Source organism: Agelaius phoeniceus, chromosome 5 (genome assembly GCF_051311805.1).
Source record: "Agelaius phoeniceus isolate bAgePho1 chromosome 5, bAgePho1.hap1, whole genome shotgun sequence".
Taxonomy (NCBI): Eukaryota; Metazoa; Chordata; class Aves; order Passeriformes; family Icteridae; genus Agelaius; species Agelaius phoeniceus.
In genome coordinates, this window is record NC_135269.1 from 56,434,900 (window position 1) to 56,451,221 (window position 16,322).

At 35.7% G+C, this 16,322-nt stretch overlaps 1 protein-coding gene across 8 annotated transcripts in view; it reads right to left on the reverse strand.

The window, feature by feature from the left end:
- Positions 1–16,322, reverse strand: part of TAFA5 (TAFA chemokine like family member 5) — a 505,501-nt gene that overhangs the window by 60,467 nt on the left and 428,712 nt on the right. The window contains exon 5 of one of the 8 annotated variants that reach the window (XR_013182463.1): positions 2,413–2,682. The exons of the other annotated variants lie outside the window; for them this stretch is intronic. The gene's annotated coding sequence lies outside the window, so the exon portion shown is untranslated. The remainder of the gene's footprint in view (positions 1–2,412; positions 2,683–16,322) is intronic. 8 annotated transcript variants of the gene reach the window in all.

Sequence of the window (16,322 nt, forward strand, 5' to 3'; positions counted from 1 at the left end):
ATTGGATGAAACTCTAAAATGCCCTAAGGAGGACAATATCAATGGTGTGATTGGAACATGAAATAAATCTATTATTGAAAGAAGTGCATATATTGATATTCTATGGGGTAACATCAGATTTTCTAGACCTTGGTCTCCAGTTATTTCTCTTAAAATCCTGCACATTGCATGTATAAACTGGTGAAGTTAATCTCTGCAATTTAGTGTCCCATCTCAGTTTTAGGTTCTTATGTATCTGCAAATATAATTCTGACTTAGAAGAAATTTGACATTTTGAATCTTTTACTACTGGACACAGATATGACTGTTCTGGATATGATTTTAACTCATAAATAAGGTGTATCAGCATTAAAAGCACGTAAGGTAAAGGGTACCACAGCAGTAAGGGTGGAACAAGTACTCACACAAGGCACATTATTAACTTCAATTCACTTTCCTTCCCTGCTGTATTATCAGGAGGAAAATAAAGTGACCATCTTACTTAGGCTGCCCTGTTCCCAGCTGCACTTCACAGCACAAGTTTCTGTAGTTTTCTGTGGAGAGTTAAGCAGTGAAGGAAATCAGGAGAAAGGTAACAGTAAAAAAGATTATTCACTCTTTCCAGATATTTGACTGAAAATCCGGGGATAAAATTTCATAATTCAGGAGGTTGACTTGAATTCGGGGGGAAAAAAAAGAAAAATATTTTCTATTCAGGAATTTATTTCTTTTGTTCTATGAAACAAATTATGAAAACAAAGCTCAAAGGAACTTAGATAAATTCTGTAACTCACTATTGTCAAATGAGTAATCTACTCGTATGGCCTACAAGTCCAAGTGACAACTTCATACAAATTCAGACTTCTAGCCCTTATGCAAACACTATCTTTAACCAAAAGTATATGGATTAGTAGGATGGCAGACATGTTTTACATTCAGGAATATATAGAAGCATTTTCAGCAATAGGGCCAAATAAGTAAAAAATACACTAAATCTGAAATAAAATAGTAATTTATCATATTTTTTATGCTGAGAGCAAGGTCTCTGTGAATTTACATACCTTATTACTAAATCAAAATGTAAATTCTATTCCTCCTTTGTCTACTTTTGGTACTGCTTTGAAGATAATATTGAAGTAGTAAAATGATGATTAACTTTGATATTAATCCAAGAATAAGATCCATGACTAGGGTAGGGGAGAAAAGATTTAATTAGCATCCAGCCTGTTTACTGGTGGATATATTTTTGTTGTTAGTACTTTTTGATGGCATTCTGCCTCTTACTTAGTTCCACTAAAAATCCAGATATTGAAGACAAACCAGTTACAATGTTAGGAGCTCCTTCTGAGCCATACAGTTTGAGATCAGTCAAACCATTCAATATCTAGGCATATATTTGTGTGTGTGCATATGTGTAGTCATCATTTATTGCTTTGACAGAAAATTACCCAGCCAGTGTCTTAGGTTGTTCTTTTCAGATAGATCAAACAAAGAAATTGCAATTTAGTGTACTTGAGACTTAATTTCTCTATTTTCTTCAAGGTACATAGCAATAGGAATGAAACTCCAAAGACCTGGATCCTAATTCCAGTTTTACTATTATTAGGTTGCTCTGCTGCTTCTCCAAAATCACCAAAATGTGCTAAAACTTTAAAGGGAATTTGGACAAGTATGAAAGATCACTGTCTGGGACTCTGGCCTTCAAGGACCTGCTCAGTAGCAGGTCCAGTATCATTAAGGACCTTAATGATAGCTAAAGGTCCTTCCAAATCTCACTGAATTCAAGGCAATCACTTCCTTCGCCTGTGCTGGAAAGGAGTAAGAATTAAACAGAAGGGAACTGACATGGCAAAAGACTATAAAGACAAGTGAAGATAAATCTGAATGAAAGGAAAGCAAAAGCAGATAATTAAATTAATAAGAAGAATAGATCAATGAACAAGAAGATAATGAAAGAAATGAGAACTGAAGTATATGAGGCACATAACCAATAGAAGGTACAACACAAAAATTAGCTTGAAGCAGTTAAGGGAAAATTGTCTTTTAAAGAGAAATCTGAAAAGTGCAACAAAATTAGAAGGATGAAGTATATAATTGACTAAATCTTGCTTAAAAAATCTTCCATGTGTTCATTACTGTTCCTCTTTCCCATCTCCTCATTTTTCTTATTCTTTCAAAAATCTGGTGCTTAATTTTCTTTTGCAGTGGTCAGCAGTCCACGCCTTAGATTGTTTTAATAGGACCACTTATGGTTCATTTCAAAAGCTAGTTGAGCTTTGTATTTCTATTTGTTACTGCTTCCAGCTAATAAAATTTATAGATACTGCATTTGCTACTATACTGGCCCTCAGTTCCCTACAGATTTTGCCATCAGAAACAAGAACATGGCGATTATGCACATTTACTTCAAAAATAAAACAATCCATCACTCACCACCTGCTAATCAGGAACTGCAGTCACAAGGCATTAGAGAAGAAAACACACTGTTGGAGAGGTTTCTATCCATCAGAGAAAGTCTTCTGAATAAATGAGTTAAAGATCCTATAACAGTTTGGATTGGAAGGGGAGATCAAGTTCCAATCCCCCATCCATGGGCAGGGACAGCTTCCACTACACCAAGCTGCTCGAAGCCCCATCCAGCCAGGTCCTGAACAACGCCAGGGATGGGGCATCCATGATGTAGGAAAGGAGTCTAAAAATTATCTGTACAGAGAGGCAGGAAAGTAGGAGGAGAAATAATGTCACTGTCTTAACATTGTTATAAAACAGGAAACCTTTCCCTATTTTTATTCATTTGCACTTTCAGATGAAACATCAATTGATTTTGTGAGGAAAAACATGTCAGTTATTATATTTACTTTGACTAACACACTGCTTGCATATATAAATATACATAAAACATTAGGACTCAAACTTAGTGGCAATTTTCAAATCCAAATTAATTGCTTTCTCTGGATGTTATAAGTCACCAACTACTGATAGACTGATATCTTCTGATTATTTAAGTACTCCAAAGCCAGAAATCACATTTTCAAGAATACAAATGCATCATGCAGCCCAGAAGAGATAGATCATAAATGGTGGCATTTTCCTTCTCTGACTCTAAGCTAAATTCTTACATTTTCCAGAGATTGAAATCTAAAATACAGAGAGGTGGCACTCTTAGTGATATTCAGCTGGCCTTTCCCCAGCTTATTCCAGGAGATATTCATTGTGTTATAAAACATCTTTTTATTTTATTCACTCCTTCTTGGTGAATAGCTAATTTCCTTATTGTGAAAGATTGGTTAGTAATATATCTACAGCATTATGCTATTATGCAACTGTCTCTCTTTCTTGATTTAGAAGAAAGAGGGTGACCTCCTAATACAGCTAATTTAATCTGCAAAAATAATCTTGCAAATTGACTTGCCAGAAACTAATATAAGATGAAATCTTTGTTCTATTGAACCTGAATGTCATTTGTGATTCTCCGTAAAAGGCTTAATCTGCAATTTTAAAAAATCTCTACTAATGTTGTCAGGTTTCATAAAATATCTATTCTATTAAAGAATTAGTGATGCTGATTCTGGTAGATTTGCAATATTTGGGTAGAAAACTTGGATGTGATTCAGATTCAGATCACCTTTTTGTATCAGGGTTTGGTAGAGCTGTAAATGTGTTGTAGTAGTTAATGTTGGGATGAGTCAAGAGCATATGGTTTTAAGAAAATGCTAATTCTTCTAGGAATGTGAAGCATTTTTGTTTTCTATGATAAAAGAAAAGTTAGGTCATTCAAATCTTTTTCAGCAATGCCCATTTGTGCCTGCAATTTTCTTCTTACCTAAATAACTCTACTCTTTGTTTTAGATTCCCTATTTTACCATATAGGAACAATTAATCTTCACAACAAAACAAATATGTGATGGTGCTGCACATTATGAGTAGTTCTACAAATTTCAGTATTAAAGCAGCAAATCAATTTGAAATAGATTTTATAGCTAAATATATTTAACTTTGCTAAATACTCAAGCAAAGATACCACAGCTATATGGAAAAGATAAAATTCTTTGTGCATATCTGGAAAAACCCCTAAAATCATATAAAGGTGAGGATAAATAGGAAGATGATTCCCTAATGCCTAGGCTGTGCAGTGTTTGAAGTGATCTCCCACCAGACAGGGTGAAATGCTAACACCTTATCATTTAAAATTAAAATGCATAGATCAAAGTTATAGAGAAAAATAAAGCTTTGACTGGGTGCAAAATAGATGGGACTAGCTACTTGTGACTTTTCTATTATTCTTTTTACTTACAGATAATGCTATGAATTGCATGAGCCCAAAGAGTATTATTTTTTTAAATTTGAATATAATGGAGTGTATTACACTAGTGAACAGACTGTTCTGTGAACTAACCAATGACTATATGTATGCTCTGTACATAGGCATATATTTTTTGCTACATCAAGATTGGAGGCAAAAGACAGGTTTTCACAAATTTTCACAAATTTTTGAACATGAATTCAGTTTAAAATTCAGAGCTAGATGTTAGAATTCTTCCTTCTAATGCTCCATTGTATAGTACAAGAAAGTACTGAACTTCATCTGAGGCCACAGCAATATCTATATCTGTATGTATGTATGTGCATGTCTACATATTTTTATATGTCTTTCCAGAATTTACCTGGTTTACATTTTGAATCTAACCTCCTGCTTGAGTACTATTTTCAGTATGTTTGAAAAGTGTCATTGGACTTTTGTCTGTCCCATCAAGATACACCTAAGCATGAAAAATACAAAGACTTATATTTATCTGAAGCGTGTATATATATATATATTTACATATACCGTTCTTTATAATACTTCCATTTTTAATGCTGTCAGTATATGATTATACAAAAACATGCAAGCAACAAGATACATATAGTTGGTTATGTCTGCAAATAGCTGTGTCAACATCAACAAATTGCATGTATGTATTTATTAATATCTTTGTACAAAATACAACCAGGTGAGTCTATTTTATAGCTGCTTAGAATTACAATAATATTTTTAACATTTTAGTCCTTAAAAGCTACTCAGTAAAGCCTAATTTTGGACATTAGGCTTATAATAATGGATCAAACTATCATACTGTCATTTCTTTTCAAATTTAATAAGTGAATTCAAAGGTGATATTTATTTTTAAATTAACTGCCAACACTGTATAGAATAAAGAAACTATTTTAATAGAGAAGAAATAGTAGCAGGCTTCTGTGCTGATATTACATAGAATGTGAACAACAAACAGACATCAATTCCAAATAGGCCATAATAATTACCCATTTGAATTGCAATGTGTTTTATGCATCATATTAAATAAATAAGCACGCTAATGGGCCAAATAACTTGTGTTCATATGAAAATAAAGGTCATCTGTCACAGTGTATGCTAGCACTTTCCATTGTTTCCTATATTCCTGGATTGAACTTGGGCTATAGTTATGTATGTTTTATATACAAAACACCATATTTAATTAGCTTTTAGCAATCTCACGTTTTCCTAGTAAAAAAAAAAAAAGCCACAGTAGGAACATCAATGTTTCTCTTGACAGTATCTTTTCATAAAATGGTACAATCAAAGGAAAGCAATTTGCATCCTTATAGCATGTCTATCTGAATCAGGATAGTCAGTACATTTCTCAGATATTATGAAAATTTCCACCCTACAGTTAGAAATTATTGGTTAAGAGAAAAAGCTTTCTTAGGGAACAATGTGAGTCTGAATATGAAATGAACTACAAAAGGATCCTGGGACCTTATCATTTTGCTATTGCTGCTTGTTATGGTGACTCATTCCAGTGGGCTTTGTTTCTCTAGCAGGCTGCAGCTAGGTCATCTGGAGAAAGTCACACATTTTGTGTGCTTCAGCTGTAGCAGTCTGAGTCACCCAAATCCTCCAGAAGGTGGAGGTGAGAGAGGAGCTGTTCACATTTGGAAAATGAAAGGGTAGGACAAGGAGATGGAATGACAATAAGGGTGGAACCTGAAACACACAGAGAAAGGTGGAGTTTGCTAAAATGAACCATGGACTAGGCTCAGCAGTCAGGGGTTGAGTAGGGATTATGTAAACTTCGTTGCAAAGCAGACACAGCTGGAAATTTTTGGGCTAAGCCTTCAGGCATGAAAATATTACGTCCAAAATTTTGTCATGGTAAAAGGAAACCAGATACATGGAGCAAGGAATTTATTGTCTGTTAGTGTTTTAATGGTCCAAGAGAGTAAATTATCATATTGTAGCAAAAAAACTATGTTAATAATTCAACTAAAATTGTATGTTAACAACCCACTACTGTTCCTGGTTTATATTGACCTTTGCTCTAGATCTTGAGTGTGAAATTTTCTATTTTCCTGAAAAAGCACTGGGTGCCTGTAAGCAGATGATGCATGCTTTGTCATTAAAATCTAAGACTTTCACAGGGAAGAATATGGTGCTCATGGTGAGAGGCCCCTCCACTGAGCCTTGGGGGGTCCTGCTCAGGCAGTTTTTATGTTCTTCCTTACCCTGGGCTCCTGCCTTTTGGCTGCTCCCAGCTGAGCGCGAGTGTGGCTCTGCAGCCTCCCCAGGCTCAGCCACAGGGGCTCTTCTTATTTGGGTAATGACTCCCTGGCTCTGGCAGACCCTTCCTGTGGAGGCACCAGCAGAGCTCAGGCTCAGGCACGTGGCTCCAAGGCAGGAGCTGAAACCAGCCCAGCCCAGCTCCTGCTGAGGTGAGCCCCAGCTCTGAGGCCAGCACTTGCAGCTCAGGAGTGTGTGATTTCTCAGCAGGACTGACAAACCTTATTGGTCAGGCTATGCAGATATATTTCTTAAGCTCCCCTTGCACTCCTTATGAATTGCAGAGATCAGAGACAAAGAAAAAGACCAAGGATATTTAGGGATCAAGCATTGCCCATCCAGAGGTCTTGCCTTAGACTCCCCTCCCTGCACCAAGTTGCTCATAAGCATTTATGCACCAACTTATTGAAGGTGGACATTTTTATGTTCATTTACCCAGGAACTTGGTAAAAAATGTAGGTGCAAAATCACACCCCACTTACCACAGAATTATTCATTCTGCACAGGAAATTCGTAATAATATGCTAATTCTTCATACTATACAGCTTCAAATGTACCCAATCTTCATTTTCTTGAGAGCTTATTAACATAATATAACTACACATCAACACAAACATAGTCCTACCATTAAGCTCAGAAGAAATGTGCACAAAAGGAAAAATAATACGATAATTAGGGAAGAAAATAAGGGAGGAAGAAGTTTGACTAAGATCATCAAAACATCTTCAAGAGGCAGGAAGAAACCTAAAGCTTTTTCGGAAACCAGCAAAAAACCCCATCATAACTACTAGTCCTTTGAATTATCAATTAATGAACAAAGGAATCAAAGCAAGGCAAAATGAAAAGTAGCTTTCTACACTCATATTTGCTGTGAAGGGCAAAGAGGAAATTTCTTGAGTCAAAGATAATTTTTATAAGGAGTTAATGAGTGGACTTAACAAAGGTTGATGCCTCTAAGAAAGATGTTATTGAGCAACTCAAAAAAAAATCCAGGGCAGTAAATCACTGGGACCAGATGGTGCTGATGAAAGAATTCTGTAGGAACTGAAGTGTGAAATAGCTGAGGTAGCAATGAAGATATGCAATAGATCCTTAATAAACCACACACTGTTCCCAAAGATTGGGAAGTTGTTATCTTAGGTTAAAAATAAAATAAAAAAGCCATCTATGACCCTTGGCATTACAGACCAGTAGGTCTCATATTTGCTCCAAGGAAACTGGTTTCAAATTTAATTAAAGACAGCATTCATGCAATTATAGCCCAATAGGGTATGGCTTCTGTGAGGGCAAACCTTTCAAACCTCCTAGAAGTTTTAAATGACAGTGGAAAAAAAGATTTTTACTTCTTAACTGACCAGAGTAATAATGTTTTATAGGTTCGGCATATTGCCAAACACGTGGGGATTACAGTATACAATCTAATAGATAAACGTGCAGGAAAAGTACTTCATTTTATCTTCCCTGGGTTATGGTGTCAGAAGAGGCAACTGGGTGCTTCTGAAGTGGTATAATTACCATCTGAAATGAAGATGATCTCACTTGCCTGCTCCTTAACACTGTAATCTCAGGAGAAAGTATTGTCTGACAACCTTTCCAGAATTGCACAAGTAAATTGACTATTGACTTCTCACTGATACATATTTGAACATGTTTTACAGCAACTGTAAGGGAGATGGTAATGAAAATTTAATTTTGAATAATCAGACATGTACTTAGAAAGGCTGAAAAATGTTGCTTTAGGGGAACTAATAACAGTTTTTTGTTATGGTCTCTTTTTTTCATTGCCAAAATTCTCATCTTCTACCTCAGAGCTTGAAAGAAGGTAACTGCTAGAGGCTCTGAGGTAGCAAGAATTCATCATAAACCTTCTCATCACTTCATCTTTCTTTCTGTTCTTCAGACCTAATTAGAACTGTGCAGAGATGGACAATTGCGTTTTATCAAAGAATGTATATTGTGAAATTATGTTATGGAACAAAAAAACACAACCAAATAACCATTTCTTTTGGGGGAAAAAAAACAGAGCCCTGTTAAAAGAGTGGAAGATGTGGGTTGTCTAAAAAGTTTGGATCCTAGAAGTCCCAGAATCCATGTTTCTGGGTTCAACCCACATGGTTCAAGACTAGAAAATATGGAAAAATTGCTTGGTGTTACAATACTAAGGTGGGATCCTATGGGATCCTCAGCCCTGTGGCAATCAAAGTGTCTGGCACCTGCATCAGCCAAGTTATCTATCTGCCTCAGCAAATCTATCTCTGAAATGTCACCAGTGCACACTGGAAGACCATGCAGATACATTAGCACAAATCCCAAAGCAATATATTCAAAGTTATATTGAATTCATTTTGAGGTCTTGCTTGTTCAGCACAAGAGCATGGCTCTGGGCACAATGCAGAGCCACTCTTACAGAACTGCACTCCTAGGAAGCCAAAACTGCTGATGGATTGTGCACCTAAATTGCCAGGAGCCTTAGCATGCCATATATTTAGGGCTGATTTACAAGACTTACAAGGTTTACATCAGATTATTTTCTAATAGAATTCCTAAAATTCAAAAAATAAAAATACTGTGCTTGGGATAATATGATACCAAATTAGTATGTACCTGATGCTTTGGTTCAACCTGCTTCTATACCTCAAAGCCCTCATTGGACTTCCATCTCCTCACTCCTCTATCATTTTTCTTTTCAAATAAATACTATATCATAGACGGTGGAATTCTATTTTATACACCCTATATTGCATTGAGTTCTTGTTCAGGCAATACTTTGATATGTATGTTGAATAGCAGTAACAAAGATTTCATGCAAAATACAATTATGTCAGAAGAAACTTGAGTTCTTACTGGAAAAAAAGATTATATATTTTCTTGTTGTATGGCAGGTTCATTTTTTCTGTCTTGTAAAATAGTTATCTGGTTCAAATGGTCAATATGTTTTCACATTCATATTATCCTCCCTTGTAAATCAGTAGTACATTTATAAATGTTTAGTTTTGACATACTGAATGTTATAGCTTTGAAACAAATTATTTTTCAGCATGGTATAAACAGAACAGGGGAGTTACTTATGAAGGCTGTTGAGTTTCACAATAATAACATATCTGTCTTCATATCACTTTTCTACTGTACAATACTCTTTTGTAATGCAAATACCAGAGTAATGTAAGCATAATGTAAGCTTAATTGCCTTACAAAATCTTTATCCATTTCTCAATATGCATTTTAGTCATTCAGCTATTCATTAACAGATAGTTTGCTTTGTGGAGATGATATTTTTAATATGTAAGGCAATTTATAGAGTATAAGAGTGCTTACACTACAGAGCTCTTATACAGGTCATTGACCTGTAAGGAAATTAATGAAGAAAGCTTCTTAACTCAAGACTGCCAGTGAAAAAAATGAGACATGACAGCCATGCAAATACATAACATTTATCTATGTAAATCTCTTCTATATACATGAAATCCCAGAAAAAAATCAATAAATTAGACTCTTTTTTCCTTTTTCCAGCAATCACTCTGGAAATCATTAACCAAAATGGGGAAACAAGAAAATGATCTTCAAGTATTATTCATTATTATTTAGGGTAATATTTGAAAATTAGGATCTACCAGTCATGAAGCTTCTAAAACAACCCTTGCACATGGATTCAAGTATAATTAAAATCAGTATCAGATCTTGGTTCTGAGGTCATCCTAATTATGTCTTAATACTAAGACAGGTGCAGGACCTTGGACTTATTGAACTTCATAAAGTTCATATAGGCTTACTCCTCCAGGCTGAAAAGGCCCCTCTGGATCCTTCCTTCACATGAATCAACTGCATGGCTCAGCTTGGTATCATCTGCAAACCTGCTGAAGGTCCACTCCATCTCAGTGTCTGTTAATAAATATATTGGTTGATACTGGTTCCAGTATAGACGTCTGATACCACTTGTTACTCATCTCCTAATGGGCAAAGTGCTGTTGACTGTAAGTCTTTAGAAGCTGCTATCTGTTCAATTCCTTATCAATTTTATATTTTATTCCATCCATCAAACCCATATCTCTCCCATTTAGAGACAAGAATGTTGTGTGGGAACACTTCAAAGGCCTTACAGAAGTCAAAGTACATGACATCCACAGCTCTTCCCTCATCCACCAATGTGGTCCAATCTACGACGGACTGATTACACCAGATTGCTCAGGCACAATTTTCCCTTTATGAAAACATTCTTGGTGTTTCTAATCACCTCTCTGGCATTGACATGCCTGGACATAGATGCCACAAGAATCTTTTCCGTGATATTACTGGAGATAAAAACAAAGCTGTTCAGACAGTAACTCCCATGAACTTATTTTTTATATAGATTACAAATTTTGGACATATGAATTCAATGGACATATGAATTACAAATTTTTGAAATTCTAAGCATATACATAAATGCTACTAATATTTTATTTAATACTTTTTGACACAGGTGTTGTGGAAAGTACTGTATACTTTATTTACAAGCATACTTTAGATTTCAGAAGAGTCCTCTAGCATGTACTGGCTATTTAGGTGATTGATACTGTGCTGTTTCTTGGCACTAAATTAATCTGTTTTCTGCTTTTAATTTGTGTTAGTTTCATGCATTTGAAATAATATCTGATTCTGTAGGACATCTGTAGAGTGTTTAATGAGATTTTTATTTTCAGGGTTTCTCTAGTGTTTTAAGTAGTTGTAAATAGGTTATAATGAAATTCTTTGAACTACATTATAAAGCCAGTTAGTTAAGCCCTTTATTCTAAAGCTTTGAAATAGGGTTTCCAAAACTTGTCTCACTCTTATAGCTCTTTTCAAATCCTGAAATATTTTTCTATATACTTTAGAGGAGTGGAAGTCAGGAGCAAGGAAGCAAGAATTATCAGGTGATACATTGAAAACCTTGCACCAGGTGAAAATCTGTATCTGCAGATGTATGAAGTATTCTTGAACATCTGTAATTATTCTCAGTCTTTGCAATCTCTGTATTCACACTTAGTATCACCATAGAGTTGTGCAGCATCACTTTCAAAATGCATGATAAATGAAGCTGTTTATTATTTCTGCTTTTGCAAAATAATTTGCTTTTTGTAATCCTCTCCTTGTAAGTGTAAAGCAAATGCTACCTGTGTGATTCAAGCCATTTAGCATGTCCTGTAGAACTGACTTGCTCCGTTTCAACTATTTCTAGTGAGTTCTTCAGACTGCAAGACTATTCATAGTAATCTACTCAACTTTTTTAAAAATCAAAAGCATTAGGGATCTTATTTTCTTTTAGAATTGTTAGGAATAAGTTATTCAAACCTGTAGATCTAACAAAAAATAGTTTTTCATTTAGAATTTGCCTAAATATTTCTGAAACAGAAAATATGTCTTTTTCATTGAAACTATGAATATGTCTCAAACTCTCCTGCAGGTGCAGTAGAAAAACATTTATTGAGCATCTTATGCACCTTCCCATGCCCTTATTAATCTTCTGCAACCCAAAGAAAATTGAAAACAAGAATCTGCAACACAACAGCATCACACTTTCCCATGTTTAAAGTAGTATTCTCTTCCTGTACTCACTTATGCATTGTCTTTTGCATTCCTGGTTGAATACTTAAAAGCATTTCTTTCATTGGCACAGTCACCTCTACTTGTGATATATACAAATATAGCCGAAGCCAGTGGAAAAGTGATAACACCTACATGCTCAAGATTCCTTGTCTACTGTTGGCTCTGTCAGCAGACCTCATGAAGACTTGTCAATATGATGAGAATCCAAGCACATAGAAATTCAGGGTTGTAACAAGGGAAAGATGAATTTTGTGGTAGCTTTCTTGCTATTGCTGTTGGTACTGTCACATAAAAAGAAATACTGAAGCTTTCCAGACCCATGGTTGAAAGAAAAGGCAAGAAAAACAAAAGGAACAGAATACTGTATAAAAGACTGCAGGAGTATTAATCCTAAGATTTAGGATTACATTTTTATCATGTGTTCTCCTTGTTATGATGGAGATTGTTTTCTTTAGTTATGTTAAATTCAAAATTTTAAGAGACAGTTGAAAGCAAGCAGATTATCACTCCCTGTTTCCAGAAGGAATACCTACATAAAATCTTCTGGCAGCTTTGTAAGCAGAAAGAAACTGATCACGATTGGCCATTTCAGCACTGAATTCATGCATATTTCCCTCAATATTCGCAGTTCCCATCCCTAATGGGAGCTGACAGAATGTAAATGAGTTCCTAAAGGAACCAGCAAAAGTGGCAATTTTTCTCATTTAATCTTCAGATGAGCTGTCTGTCTCCCAGCTGCTGAGCTTCATTAGAATTCTGAAACTAATTTCACCTATCAACACATGATTATTGGTTTGAGTGAGGGTTTTGGGATATTCTGAGTAAAAATCACTACAATGCAGAGTTGGCTCAATAAAAAAAAATAAAAAAAAAAAAGGATTTGAATAAAACTGGCAGGCTTCAGAACAGTCAGTTCTTACCCTGAAGAAAACTTTTGTCCATCTTTGGAGTCTGGGAAAATTTCATCCTATACAGATCAGCAAAGTAAAAAAATGTGATAACTAGGAAAGCTAGAAATAATTACACTTTATTTATAGCATAAAACAAGTTAGAAATTATTAAAATATTCTGTCCAATGAGAAAAAGTATTTAGCAATCACTGTTGTGTTTACCCAAAAAAAATTACAAGTAATAATGAGATTTAAATGACAAAGAAGTAGAATATACTGAAAAAAAAAATAGAATTACAAATTGATTCTTCTCTGCAAAGTGAGAAAGTTTTCAATATTATTATCAGATGAATGTTGTCTTTTCCATTTCTTCCCTGAAGTCATGTTTTGGTCATCTCCAATATTTGTTTTCTATCAGTCATTCTAAATCAAGCAGTCAGGTGTGTCTGTTTATCTGTTTCAAGATCTATGATGACCACTAATGTATTCAAAAATTAGTCATAAAACTGTATGTATACAAAGCAAGAAATAAAAAATAATTACTTTTGTACATTTTAATTTTTCCAGAAAATTATATATGTCTACAAGAGATGGATGTAATTGTTACCATGACTGTTTGTCCTTGACACTGGACAACGGTGTTTTGCTGTGATTGCCTTCCCATTTATTACCAAGAAATCTGTTCTCTGTCATCCATTTACCCCTGCATTTTGTCTTTATGCTCATAACAAGATGTATTTCATTTCTCTCACTGTTTTCATTTGGGAAGTCAAGTTTTCCCTAATCTTGCAAACTATTCAGTGCTCTCTTAAAGTACACAATAATTCAGCTTCGACCTAGTTATCAGTTACATCACAAATAATTTGTCTCTGTTGGTCCATCTGTTATCTGCACAGCTTATACGATTTAGCTTTATTATGTAGGGGTAACAGAATGGCTAATAGTCTCAACTGGCAGCCTGTTTCTTGTAAAGAAAATTCCTTTCCCCTGTGATATTATTGAATGCATCACAGCGGTCTTGAAATTTCTAAGCGACTTTGCCTAGTATTTTACATTCCTTTTCTTTCTCCCAAAAGAGCATTGCTCTCAGCTTGCAAGACAACATTTTGATTGTTTCCAACTCGGATTTCTACACTATTACCCATTTTAACTTGATGCAATTTTACACCAGGAACCCTGTGACACCTGTGTTAAAGGACCATAGAAGCACTGAGCAGAAAGTACAATGTTGATTTCTTATCCCTCAGTCCAATGGCATGGGGCAGTTTGCAGAAAGATAAATATATCACAACAGAGATTAGCATAACCTGATACACCAGAGATGCAGTACAACAGAAAAGGAACAACTATCTCTAAAAAAGAGAACCTGTTTTTCAAGGTCAGATCATTACATTCGTTTTAGAAATCAGGATGTCCCAGAAAATGAAAATAACTTCTTCAATACAGGAGACGTGGAGTTAAAATAGCTTGATGTTCCCTTTTCATTTCTAAGGGCAATGAAGTAAAAGGATTTCTTGCAAATATAAAATTAAAATGAATTAAAATACAAGGAATAATCATAGATACAACAGTAATTTGTATTTACTAATTAAAACTCAACAGGCACTTTCTATAAAAGTACTTATAAGAAATGAAAAGTAAAATTTCAACTATTTCTAATTCTCGTGCGCATACACAGGCTTGAGAGGTGGGCTCCTGCAAACCTCATGAACATCAACAAGGCCAAGTGCCAAGTCCTGCAAGTGGCTTAGGTCAATCTAAAGCACACGCACAGGCTGGGCAGAAAATGGATTGAGCCCTGAGGAGAAGGACTTGGGGGTTTTGATTGATGAGAAGCTTGACATCACCCAGAAATGTGCAACCACAGCCCAGAAAGCCAAGTGTATCATGGACTGAATAAAAAGAAGCATAGGGCCAGCAGGTTGAGGGAGTTGATTATCCCCCTGTACTCCACTCAAGAAAGGCCACATTTGGAGTAATGCATCCAGCTCTGGGGCCACCAACATAAGAAGCGCGTGAACATGTTGGAGAGAGTCCAGAGGAGTGTCATAAAGGTCATCAGAGGACTGGATCTCACCTTTCATGTGAAGACAGGCTGAGAGACAGTGCTGTTGCATCCTGGAGAAGGCTCCAGGAAGATCTTACAGCAGCTTTTATTACCTGAAGGAGACCTACAGGGAAGCTTGAGAGGGCTTTGTACAAGGACATGTAGTGATAAGAAAAGGGGTAGTGACTTCCAACTGTGAGTAAGTACAGATTAAATACCAAATAAAAATTAATCACTATAAGGGTGGTAAGGCACTAGAACAGGTTATCCAGAGAGGTTGTAGATGCTCTGTCCCTGGAAGTGTTCAAGTTCAGCTTGGATGGAGCCCGGAGGAACCAGGTCTAGTAGATGGTGTCCCTGACATCGTAAGGGACTTGGAATTAGATGGTCTTAAAGGTTCCTTCCAACCCAAGGCATTCTCTGATTGTACATCACAGAATGCATGGTCAGTAAGCCATGTACTATGTGCAGATTCACATCACAGGCTTAAAAAGACAAGTCTGAAAAATACTACAAGAGAGATAGTTGCAGTAGCCTACATTTGGTATGAAAAATCTGTAACTCTCTCAGAGATACTTGTCATTTTTCCAAACTAACATATGTAAGAATTATTTATTACACAACTGTACTTTATGAATTTGTAGTTCTTTATGGGAGGTTCTGCAGGATAACTACAGAAAGTCATTATTATTCCATACATATCAAGTGACTTTACAGGACTCTTTTTCATTTCTCATATTCACACATTTTGTATAGCTAATAACCCATAAAGCACCTTTACAGTCAATTTAACCTGCTTTAAATTTTATTTATCAACTGTACAACACACTCCCACTTACTGCAGTTGTTTCAACAGGTTACCACTATACTAATACATTAAAACAACCTTCTGGGACCCACAAAGGGCCTGGAGAAAATCTGAAGAGGAACTCTGTAGAAGGGTATGTAGTGACAGGACAAAGGGGAATATCTTCAATAAGAGAGAAATTTGGATTAAATGTTAGGTAGAAATTCTTTACTGGGAGAGTAGCAAGGCACTGGCACAGGTTGCCCAGGGAAGTTGTGGATGCCCTATCCCTGAAAGCATGGAAAACTGGGGTGGGTGGGGCTTTGAGTAACCTGGTCCAGTGGTGGTGTCCCTGCCCATGACAGTGGGCTCAGAACTTGATGATCGCTAAAGTCCCTTCTAACCCAAACCATTGTTTGATTCTGTGATTCTATATTACAGTAAACACAATGGTAAAGGATTTGACATATCATAGGA